This window comes from Pan troglodytes, chromosome 6 (genome assembly GCF_028858775.2).
Source record: "Pan troglodytes isolate AG18354 chromosome 6, NHGRI_mPanTro3-v2.0_pri, whole genome shotgun sequence".
NCBI lineage: Eukaryota > Metazoa > Chordata > Mammalia > Primates > Hominidae > Pan > Pan troglodytes.
In genome coordinates, this window is record NC_072404.2 from 52,904,433 (window position 1) to 52,916,389 (window position 11,957).

The 11,957-nt window shown below is 44.1% G+C and overlaps 1 long non-coding RNA gene across 3 annotated transcripts in view; it reads right to left on the reverse strand.

Annotated features, from left to right (window-relative positions):
* Window positions 1–4,602, reverse strand: part of LOC107975793 (uncharacterized) — an 83,071-nt gene extending 78,469 nt beyond the window's left edge. For all 3 annotated transcript variants that reach the window (XR_001719260.2, XR_001719259.2, XR_001719258.4), the window contains exons 1-2: window positions 790–4,602; window positions 105–181 (exon numbers count right to left, since the gene is read on the reverse strand). This is a non-coding gene — a long non-coding RNA (uncharacterized LOC107975793). The remainder of the gene's footprint in view (window positions 1–104; window positions 182–789) is intronic.
* Between the last annotated feature and the right edge of the window lie 7,355 nt (window positions 4,603–11,957).

Sequence of the window (11,957 nt, forward strand, 5' to 3'; positions counted from 1 at the left end):
CTGTCCTGGCATGCCTCATCTCAGAGGTCAGTGTCTTCCTGCCTCAGGCTGATCCTTACACAGTTTCTGTATCCTTGGGACTTTGACCCTACCCAACCACTCACCCGTCTCACTTTGTCAACAGTTACTTCCTTGCTTCTGGTTCATCCCCTCAAGATATGAAAATGTTCAAAATAGCCACCTTAAAAAAATAAAATAAAGCTGTTAAACACTTCTATTAACCTTAGTTGTTGTCTAGTGATTCAACTTCTTTTGCTTCAGAGAAAAGCTTTACATTAACTCTTCATGACCTCACTCCTCACCCAGCTCTCCACCTACTGCATCTTTTTCTCCACTTCTCCAATGAAATGATCCTTACTTGGTGAAACATGACTCTTTCCCTTTCTGGGTCTGGTTTCCCAGCTACCCCTTACACCTCTGAGCTACCTGAGATTTTGCATCCAATTCCGTTGATGCTTGTAACTTAGGGGATCAAGAAAACCAAAGTGACCCATTATTCCCTCGACCTTTGAAAGTGTCTTCCCTTGTTTTTCTCTTATTTCCTAGACTGTTTCTTGACAGATTTTTAGGGATGCTCCAATTTTCCTGCTTACTCTTAAGTCTACAACTTCCACCCACTTCTTAGTCTGAGCTATTTTCTTTCATGCTTTCCTCTCCGGATTTGCCTACAAATACCACCCCATGTTAGAGGTTCCTCATTTCTGATCTCCAAAACAGAGATCAGTAAGTCCTACCCCCACTGCACTTTCAACTCTATGTTTTCTCACATTATTTTATTTCCCAGCATACCTGATCTTCGTATATTTTCTGCAGCTGATATTCCTTGATCCCTGCAACAAATTCTAAGTTCCAACTGTGAGCCAAGCATTATGATGGAACAAGGACCCCAAGGGTTGACAAAACTGTCCTTGTTCTCCAAGCACTTCACTGTGCAACAGACCATGAACCAGGGATCTAGACAGGATCACTGCCTGACCCAATCAGCCTTCCATTGAGTTGAGTCAATGTAGCACTCTCAGGATCTCTCAAATTTGCCCTTTCCCTATTTTCTTTCTACCTTCACCCTAGTTCAAGCACGTCTTGTTTTTTGGTCGATACTGCAATATGAATGCTCCTCCTTCATAAAATGCATGTCCTAAAATGCATTGGCCTATTTGAAATTCTACAAATTCTACAGCTAGATCTTCCATCACCCTCAGGATAAACTTCAAGTTCTTTGGCATGATAGTCAATATTTATGATGCTTCTTGGCATGGAAATCCTCTCCAAATGTACTGTGTGTTCCTTGGATACCAGAGTCCCGAACATCCCTGAACCTGCCTTACTCCATGGTCTCAAATCCTTGTGCATTTGTACCTGCCCTTCTTCTAATATCCTCACCTCTTCCTCTTTCCTCACTTATCTAATGCCTACTGTTCTTTGAAACTCAGTCCTTGAGTCCTATTTGGGAGCTTCCCCAAACCCTGGGCAGTTGGTAGTTTTGTGTTTTAGACATATCATCCCTTTCAAATGCAGCACTATCTGCTACGTCTGTCTTACATGCCATCATTGGAGCTACTTAAGGAGAGAGACATTGAATCTCCTGCCTGCAGCCTGGGGTCCGGCACGTAGGAGATACACGAGAAGAGTGGGCTAAGTCAGAGGACTGATCATTCGTATAAAAGGGCTTTTTAAAATCTAAATCTTGAAGGTAAAGAAAGTAAAATTATCAGATAAGTTTATGCTGTCCATCTATGTAAGAAATCTTAAAAATGTAGTTAATCTTAGTTGCAACATGATTTTTCCTTCTGTTTAAAGACATGACTCTATTTTATTCTGGTATAAAAGGTCTTTTTGGCCAAAAAACATCCTTCTCCTTATGAGGAATTGGAAATAGGGCTGAGTGTCCTGGTTAGAGCAGAGGAAAAGGCAGGAAAAGCCCCAACCAGCTGCTGCCTGTCTTGGTCCCCTCATCAAGTGCCGCCAATGCTGTAAAAGTAAATAAACACTGGAGGAGCCGAGCATTCGTCTAGCGAGGTTTGACCTTTCCTGAACCTCAGCATCTTACCCTGCAGTCTTGCTTATATCCATCTCCATCTGTTTGGTCTGGGGCTGGAGCTGGATGACTCCTGACTCCAGAGGATCATGATGACACATGAGCTTGGGCTCTTGCAGAGGGGACAGGACAGCTCTGGTGTGGCTCAGCCTGGAGCTATGCTCCCAAGCAGCATCCTAGCCATTTTTGTTTTCAATCCATGAAGCATAGCTTCCCTATTTGACTTTGGAGCCCAAAACTCAAGGTTCTCCATGATATAGAGCCTGAAAAAAAGAATGTTAAAAATGCAAAAATCACTACTAAACAGTTGGTGTATTACACTGTGAGGGCAAAGTGCCCCTGCCGCAACTCTGCTGCTGATGTGGGCCCTCCTCAGTGGAGGACTGCACCAGGGCAGTCGGGTGAGAGCAACACAGAAGATGGTCCTCTAGAGAAATAGCACGATACCACACAGCCTGGGTGACAGGCGCCTCTGAAGCCTGCGGGCTGCAGGACCAAGGGGATAATTATGTAAATTTCATATTCACTGTATATCAGACCCTGAGCTAGATGCTCCCACCTACCTAATTTTGTACCCATATTGGTACAGGAAGAAATCATGGAAGGCTTAGAATGTGGGAATGACTTGCTCAAAATCACAGGCCAGGGAGAGGCAGAGCTGCATGGCAGTGTAGCATTTCCCTCCTGTCATTACTTCACCTAATCTTAAGGATACAACTGGCCCTGGATTTACAAACATTGGAATTCCAGTTTAAATTTTCAAAAAATATAACTACTCCTCACTCTAACCCTCTGTGCATGCACACAGAGACTGGAGGGAATGAAGACAGTGCAGAGGGGAGACACTGGGAGGAAGGTAGTCTGGAACGTGACGGGAAGACTCAGGGATCAGGGGCCAGTGGTGAGGTAGGTCGAGCAGTGAGGAAGGCCAAGAAATAGCAGGAGCAATATGCAAACTTCAAATGGCTCTCAGTTATTCATTGTATGTTCCCTTCTGAGGAAGACAGGAAGAATAAAACATTAAAATGCTCTATGTTAACATCTTAAGTTTTAAAAAATGAAGCTGAGCTTGAGTTTACCACACTTGGCTTTAAGGACCTTACAGTGATCTTGCATTCTCAACCCCATTAGTTCCCCTGTGTCTCAGGCTTTCTACCCTGAGTGGGTTTATTACTGAAATAATTGTCATGAAGATGCCCTACCGGACACATCATGAGCTTTGGTTACTATTTCCTGTTATCATCATGAGTGTTATTTTCTACAGATCCACTTCAACTAATATCAATTAGCCTCGGGCTCAGAGGTGGTTCTCCTGGGTCCTGCCGCCCCTAAATGAAATTCAACCTCCTCATTCTAAAAAATCAACATTAGGGAGAAAAAACATCCAAGCTCTTTTTGAAACTTGTTATTGACCTGCAAAAGAAGAGGCCCTCATTTGATCTACAGAGCTTGGGCGGTGGGGCCGGGTGGCAAAGGGGATGCACATTTGAGGAAGCAAGGAGGCTGCAGGGACAGAAAGCAGATAGGAGACAGGGAGCGAGGGCTTCAACAGGTCTCCAAGCTAAGGCATGGGGCCTTAGACAAACCACCTTTCCCTCTTCACTGGGGGGCTATATTCTCAGAGAGTTATGTCTTTTTTTCATCTTGCAGAACCTGACACATTAGTGAGTTGTAAATTCAATATAATGGGTTGTAACTCATATTTTAAAATAGAATAAACAGAAGACGAGAGGTCAAGTTGGGATAGGATGTGGAGGAGAAGTGATGGGAAAACATCAGAATGTACTGCATGGAGCAAAGGTAAATCCTCTTCCATGATGATTTTACTTCTGTTGTATGTGTGGCAACGGAAGCACTGGATTGTGGTATAAAATATATTTCCTGTAAAATTATACACCGTGTTTTATGGTAAACAGGAATTTTGAAGTTGCTGGTTCAGCACACACATTGCCAACCAAGTATTCACCTCAGAAAAGTGCAACATGTTTATCCTCTCTCGCAGAATGTCAGCTCCAGAGAAGACTGAACTTGATAATCTGAACATGCGCAGCCACTACTGTGGATTGAATGTTTTGTCCCCTCCAAAACTCATGTTGAAATTTACTCCCCAGTGCAACAGTCTTTGGGAGGTGGGGCCAGATGGGAGGTGTGTAGGTGGTGAGGGCTCCACTCAGGCATGGGCCTGTGGCATCATAACAGGGCAGGCAGGAGTGTTTAGCTTTTTTCAGCTCTTCTGCCATGCAACAAAGAGTGCTCCTCCCCTCCAGAGGATGTCACGGTCAAGGTGCCATCCTGGAAACAGACAGCAGCCCTCGCCAGACACCCAACCTGCCAGTGCCTGATCTTGGACTTTCCAGCCTCCAGAACTGTGAAGAATAAGTGTATATGCTTTATAAATTACCCAGTCTCAGGTATTCTCTTATAGCAGCACAGAACGGACTAAGGCAGCCAACTTCCTTCCCACCTAAAAAGCTCATTATGAAAGAAAAGTATTTTTAAAGCTCTACTAGCACTGGGAAATAAAAGCTAAAAGCCTTTAGCCAAGCAGAACATTTACAGCACTCCTGGAAGTCAACAACAAACAGATCTACAGAGAAACAAGTCCATAGCTATCACAGGCCAACAGCCAGGCCACGTAGTGGTGTTGCGTATTTGACACACTCAAAACTGAGGCTCAACAGACATTGGCAGTGGGGTTGTGGGGACAGTTTTAATGGGTAAGGATTGGGAATAAGTGTTTAGGAGAGATATACTATCATTTCATTACCCCTACCACTTAAGGCCAACCACATTTATTCCCACACTAAACCAGCAAAGTGGGCACGGAAGCCAGCTAGGCACAGCCACACCCCAGGTAACTTGCAAAACTCAAAAGGGACAAGAGCACAGTCCCTCTTCCTAGAGGACAAGCTATCATGGAAATTATTGGCAGATACACAAACACAAAAAATAAAGTGAAAATATTTGCTGCAAATGTGACAAAGGAGTAAGCTCTAGAAGAGCTTGATTCACCGTGAAACATTTAATGACACTAAAGCTCTGGGCCACCCACTTGTGTGGTTCATCCTAGGGTGGTGGCAAAGGCCTAACAAAGAATGGTCACATTCTTATTTAATTTTGCATTATTTCTCCTGCAGCTGACGCCTCATATTTTATAAGCTTCAAAGACCACAAAAGATAATTCATCCTAGATATTCAGAGTTAAGATAAAATAATTAAGAGTTAAGATAATATAAATCACTCAGAAAAAATACATACAGTACAATATGTGAGGAAAAGATATAAACAATTTATAGAAGAAAATATGTAAATGGTAAATAAGCATAAAACATAATCTCTATCTTGTTTATAATTAGAAATATGTAGATTAAAATAAAAACGAAAATTTTTCCCTCAGATATGCAAAAAAATAATTTTTTTTTGAGATGGAGTTTCACTCTGCAGCCAGGCTAGAGTGCAGTAGTGCAATCTCGGTTCACTGCAACCTCCACCTCCCGGGTTCAAGCAATTCTCCTGCCTCAGCCTCCCGAGTAGCTCGGACTACAGGCGCACGCCACCACACCCAGCTAATTTTTGTATTTTAAGTAGAGATAGGGTTTCACCATGTTGGCCAGGATGATCTCAATCTCTTGACCTCGTGATCCACCCGCCTCAGCCTCCCAAAATGCTGGGATTACAGGCATGAGCCACCGCACCTGGCCACAAAAATTGAAGTGATTGATAATATTAATCCATGGTGGGAATGTATACTTATATATTTTAATTAAAGTAGAAATTATCAAAAATTACTAGAACAGCAAATTGGCAAGACCTATCAAAATACACATTATCATTAACTCAATAATTGAGCTTCTAGGCATTTGTCCAACACAAACACACATTCCCTGTTAGAGATATGCACAAGGAGGTTATATTATGGAAGTCAAACTATAAGAAACCTCAGTGTCCATCAGTAGGGTAGGTATGTCCACACATACTGTCTCTAAAAAGAATGAAAAGATTTATATGGCCTACTAAGACAAAGACTCCCAAGTTAGAATATATTTTACAGGTAAAATTCAGAAGTTAAAAAACATAACCAACTGCCATCTTCTATGTTGGAACCTTGTGGGAAGAGTGTGGAGCTCGACAAAATTACAAGATTCATGAAAGATTAAACATTTTCATATATCTTAGACTGTAAATGTCAATCCCTCCCTTTGGCACACCTACAGTGGAATTCCAGTTTCTTCTGGGCCCTTATTCAAAGTTAGTTTTCTGAACTCATTTTTATATGGTCTTCCTTTTTCCTTTGGCCTATACTGCCCTTTTGGCTAAAAGGATTTTATTTTTCCCATGTCCTGAAGTTTCACCATATCCTGAATACTGGCATTTAGTACAAGTGATGGTTTGTTGTTCATCATGCAACATGATTTCACTTTTCAGTATGTTTCTTTACAAGAGATTCTCTGGTTGTTTGATTTACAATCTAGTCCTGCTGTGTAGAGCATGGTCTTTGTTCAATTTCATGAACAACATGAGGTCTGTTTTTTCACGTGGATCCCATTCTTCTCGAGAAGTGCTTGCTCTTCAGATAGATTTTCACACCTCCCTATAGCTGCTTCCATGAACATGGAAAATATTCAAATTACTCTTTGAGATAGAGGCACTTTGAGTTCAAGCCCCATTTCCTCCCCACTGACTCATCTACCTCTTGTGTTACAATAAATAAGTTAGTGAGTCCTTGAGAAGTAGTCAGTGCACAAAAGCTGTGGTTGTTTAAATTGATATTTTTGTTAGAATTACCTGCTCTGTGCAGGTAACAAACTGATGCTTGGTACATTTTCCAAGAGTACTTACATACTAAGGGTAGAGTGAAACTGGACTTCACAGCCTTAATCCCAAATCCCTCCACTCCATGAGAGCCTCCTCAGTCCTTCCTGATTGCCACGCGCCCTGTGAATTCTGCTCGCCTGCAGAAACTCCTCTTGGGTTATGTGCAACGATTCCTTGACTCATTCATACAAATTGTGTTTGTACATAGCACAAGCTTACGGTTATTTTTACTAAGTCTATTAAAATTAAAACTATGTAGAGTAGAACCTGAAATCCTGAACATGACCACATAGGGATTTTTCCATCTCAGGGGAGAAGGTAGAATGAAGGGATTAGATATTAAAAAGGCCTGTAGAGTTTCTAGCACCTGTTCCTGCAAGACTGGCTGCATATTTTCATTGAACAAAAAGGAGTAATAGTGGAAACCTGCTGCTTGAACTTTCTTTATTTACAAGTCTTGCTTGTTTGTCCTTTTGGATATAGATGCCTCCATAGAAAGATTACAGAAAAACTCATCACTTCATATTTCAAGTAGGGCAAAAGAAATGTGTAATGAGATTTCCCCAGGGTCCCACAATTTCCTTTCTTGAGAAAAGATTTAAAACGCTGCCTTGAAACAGTCCACCGGAATCCCTCAGAGAACTCATCCATCAGCTGTGGGCAAGACCCTCTGTGTTTTTCCACCTACCCAGGGAGTGATGCCCATTCTGGGGATGGTCCAGGCTCTTCTGGCAATTAGGAATGTCCCACTTTTGAGCAGAAAACTTGCAATCATGAGCACTTTGATGCTGCCTCACATTACATTTGGTAGGTGCTGTGGTCTGAATGTTCACATCCCCAAAATTCATAAGTTGAAATAACCCCCAAAGTGACAGTATTAGAGGTGGGGCCTTTGGGAGGTGATTAGATCAGGGTGGGGGACAGGAGAGGCCTCATGATGGGATCAGCGCCCTTATCAAGGAGCCCCAGGGAGCTCCGTCATCTCTTCCACCATGTGAAGACACCAAGGTAAGGCACCCTCTGTGAACCAGGAAGTGGGCTCCCACCAGATACCAAATCTGCCAGGGCTTTGATCTTGGATTTTCCAGCCTCCTGATCTGTAAGAAATATATTTCTATTGTTTAGAAGCCACTCAGTCTATGGTATTTTATAGCAGCCTAAACAAACTGAGACACTAGAGATAGAGTGCAGGGAAAACAAAACAAAGCAAAACAGAACCAGACATTTGAGAGATCTCTTCCCATTAGGATTCTTTAATTGTCATCTAATTGCTGTTCAAAAGAATTGATACAGAGTCAGAACAGAAAACGAAAACATGTGAAGATCCTTTAACAGCTTCGTAGCCGTCAGCCATCCAACAAAGCACTGAAGTTCATGCCTATCTAATTAATTTTCTGGCCATCTAAAAATTTAAAAAATTTGAATTCAAGACTACAAACAAATACAAATTTTCTTTGAAATGGCATACTATATAAAAGAAGAAAGAATGATTTGCCAAGTAGACTATAAGACTCATAACATGCTGATATTCATAGAGAGAAAGCAGCACAAAGAGACAGGCTTTATTTTATTAGATTTTGTCTTCCCAGCCCTCGTTGGAGCCATTGGAGAGAACTCCGTCTAGCTGAAAGACCTGAAACTTAGAACCAAAGCAGCCAATGACTACACAGCCCGACTCCTTCCCAACCCATAGCTAGATTCTGGATTACCTATATGTGAACCAAGGCCAGTGTGGGAAGGGCACTGTGGAAAGCGAATGTACCAGGTTCCCAGGGAACAGCCAGATGAGGCTACCTGCTCCAGGCCTAAGAGAGGGAGCAATGCCACACCTCCTACCAAGGGCAAGCAGTTCAGGCCTCATGTAAGTGAAGAAAGACCTAGACATTTGTCTAAGGACCAGGTTTCTGGATCTCCTCACACTCAGGAGGAGCACAGCCCCACCCTTCTCAACTCAACTTCTGTAGAAGGAGGTAGGCCCCACAAGCCAGAAGAAATTCTGAAGAAGGAGAAAGAGGGGGTGCGTGGACCTTCTCTCAAGCCTGGTGGATGCCTGTAGGTCCTTCCATCTACCAAATTGCACCTTTCCCCAAGTCCCAGATGGAGCAATCATCCTCCCTCTGCCTCCCCACCTCCCGTGGACTTCAACCCTTATATTCATGTTAGAATCTCTCTGCCTCTTCCTCTGACTTATTGTTTGCCCTGGAAGGCATGAATCAGACATTCACATCACATAGCCAGGATGTGGTGCAGTCTCTGGAACAGTGAGCCACTGAGGGAGTGGGTATTGGAAAGGTTCATAGACTAACAAACACTTCAACGACTGCTGCTAACTTGGGTGCCTCAGAGCATGTGCCTGAATCCCACCCAGAGACCCCAGCTGCAGAGTCCAAGGCCCTGAGCCCAGCCACACAGCTCAGGAGTGATTTCTTCAGGGCAGAAAGGCCAGGGAGACTCCTCCAGCAGCTGTGCCAAATGCTGTGCCCAACTGTGAGGAAACAGTGGCAAAGAGGTATAGGTTAGATGTGTCTGGAAGTGGGCAGGCAAGGAATGAATTGAGGTGGGGAGAAGGCCAGCAGCTCAGCATGCCAGGGAAGGCACGCTGCCACCTGCTTGAAGCAACCCATTTGGTTGACCCTCTGGATGTCTGCACTCAGCCAAAAGCACACGGATGAATGTCCTACATGGCTCACAAGCTCTGTGGATGAGTCTGTGTCTGTGAACAGAATCCTCAGTCGTCCAGGGTGCTGGCCAGCTGTCCTGCTCAGTGGCTCTATGGCCATGGGCAATACCCCTCTACCAGGCTGGCTGGCCAGCTCTGATGGGCCTGGACACACCACACTCCCCAACACAGGGCACAGAAAAAGTCAAGAAATAAAGATCGATCAAATCGCTATCTGGGGACGATAGGTGACATTAGCCTTTGGAGGGAGCCATTGCTAGTTTTTCAAGCAGGGCGGAATGTGAGGAGAGCTGGTCTTCAGAGGTGTATAGAACCAATTAGGAGTTTTGACCCGCCATGGTTTATTTTAGGATCAGGGAACAGGTGCTGGCTGGCTGGCTGGCCCAACCTTCTGAGGCGCCATCCCAGGCCGCATGTCAGGCGCCCTGTGGAATGTTGGTGCCCGCCGCGCTGAGCCTGGACTCTACGCTCAGATGTTGCCATCTAGTGGTGACAAGGTGCAAATCTCACCCTTTGCCCTAATGCATAAAGGATCAGGAATTTTAAAAGAAATACTTTTCTAATAAAGCAAATTAAGGAATACTTTTTATTCACTTTTAAACAATACATAGAAAAGATTGCATTTTTGTTTTTGGCCTCTTTAGCCTCCTAAATATATACAAACATCACATCAAGAATGTAAACTACCAGAATAGAAGTCAAGGAGTTGGAGTCGCCCAAGTGCCTTTCTTGAGATTATAGTTTCCCCATGAAGTAAATCTCAGTTCGTTATTTTAATTAAGCACATGTCAAGAGATATTTGTGATATGAAGGAATGAAATTGAAATTTTCCCTGCATTTCCTCATTCTGATTCCGACTTGGTTACTTACCAGGTAAATGGCACATAAATTCTCTGAGGCTTATACTCTTCACTGGCAAAATGGGAACGCATGACACGATAATAGGAAAAAGTGATGTGAAAAGAGGATAAAACCCTGAAGGCACAACCTTGGGTGTGTTCTGACTGCTCAGACATGTCTCCCAGGGAGGCCCATTTGATGACACAGCCATGGTTTCCTCTCTTAAACAGGGGGTCTGTGTCCACTTACTTTACCTAAGAGCACACTCACCAGCAGCCCCTGCCAAGAGTGTTCAGTTCGTGTTCTGCGCAGTGTCTAAGATATTCCTAATACTTAACAGATGTCAAAAATGGAATATTCGTGATAAAAACACTCTTCAGTTTTCCATAAGCTCCAGTGACTAGAATGAGCCTTTCAACCTATGAAAGGATCCAGTCCTGGCTGGATCCAGAATTCAGGGAGTTCTGAATTTTGTGATTTCAAACTGCTGATTGGTTAAGGTACAGGATACGTTTCTCCTGCACTACCTACCCAGGCACCTTCCTCAGTGATGAGACTTTACTCCTACAGCCCATCTCTTCCTAAATGGATGGCCAGCTCACCTAGAATCTCTCAGGGATTTTGCACTTAGTCTTACTTCCCGCTCCTAATTTTTAGTTTCTCTCTCTCCTTTTCCACTATGAGCAAACACCCTTTTGTCCCTTGGCTGAAGTCGATCATTCTGTGAGAGTGCTGCCCCTTTGGGTTATGGTTCTACTTGAAATTGATCCGTAACAAACACCTCTATGTCCTCATTGTCATTTCCTGAAAGGAGGTGTAAGTCAGGTGCAGGAGACTGAGAAGAGTAAGGCTGAGCCTCACTCACAGGCACACACTGTGGTGGGACAGAGACATCCCACAGTATAGCCGCAGGCCAAGAGCGAGTCCCCTCAGGGCCCCAGAAAAAGGCAGAGTGGAAATGCCTTCAGCAGGCTTACTCCAGCCCCACATCTTCCCCCAGCCCCTTCTTGCCCATCCCCTGGCTGGGGCTCCCACACCTGTTCCTTTCATATAATGGCCCTCTCTTGGTTCCCCAGACATGCAATGGTTCTGGATGTCCCTGAACCTCTGGCCACAAACTGCTCACTGCCCTTTATTGTTATTTTTCCTCCTCCTGTCCCAAACCACGACAGTTTCCCAGGGCTCTATAATCTTTCCTCTCCTTCCCTTCTCTTCTCCATGGCCCACTCACCAAACCTATATTTTGAACTGTAGCCACCCATGGCTGGCCCTCCTTGGTGGCCAGGCATGACACCTCACATTTGCAGTAAACACTGTTCCTGACTTCTCCATGGCAGTGGCACCCTCAGCTCAGGCTGCCCCATTGTTTTCTTTCATCAATAAGTCCCAAACCCAGGAGTTTCTCTCCTGAGAAATGGGCCCTGGATCCCCACTTCCTCCAGATCCCCCCAGCTGCCCACACTTGCTCTGAATTCTCCTGGAGTTAACACCCACTGCCACCTTCATCTTCCTTGGAGAACAATCATGCCAGGAAGGTCACAGGAGCCGGAGCTGAAATCCCAGCTCTGACATGACACTTCTCTAACC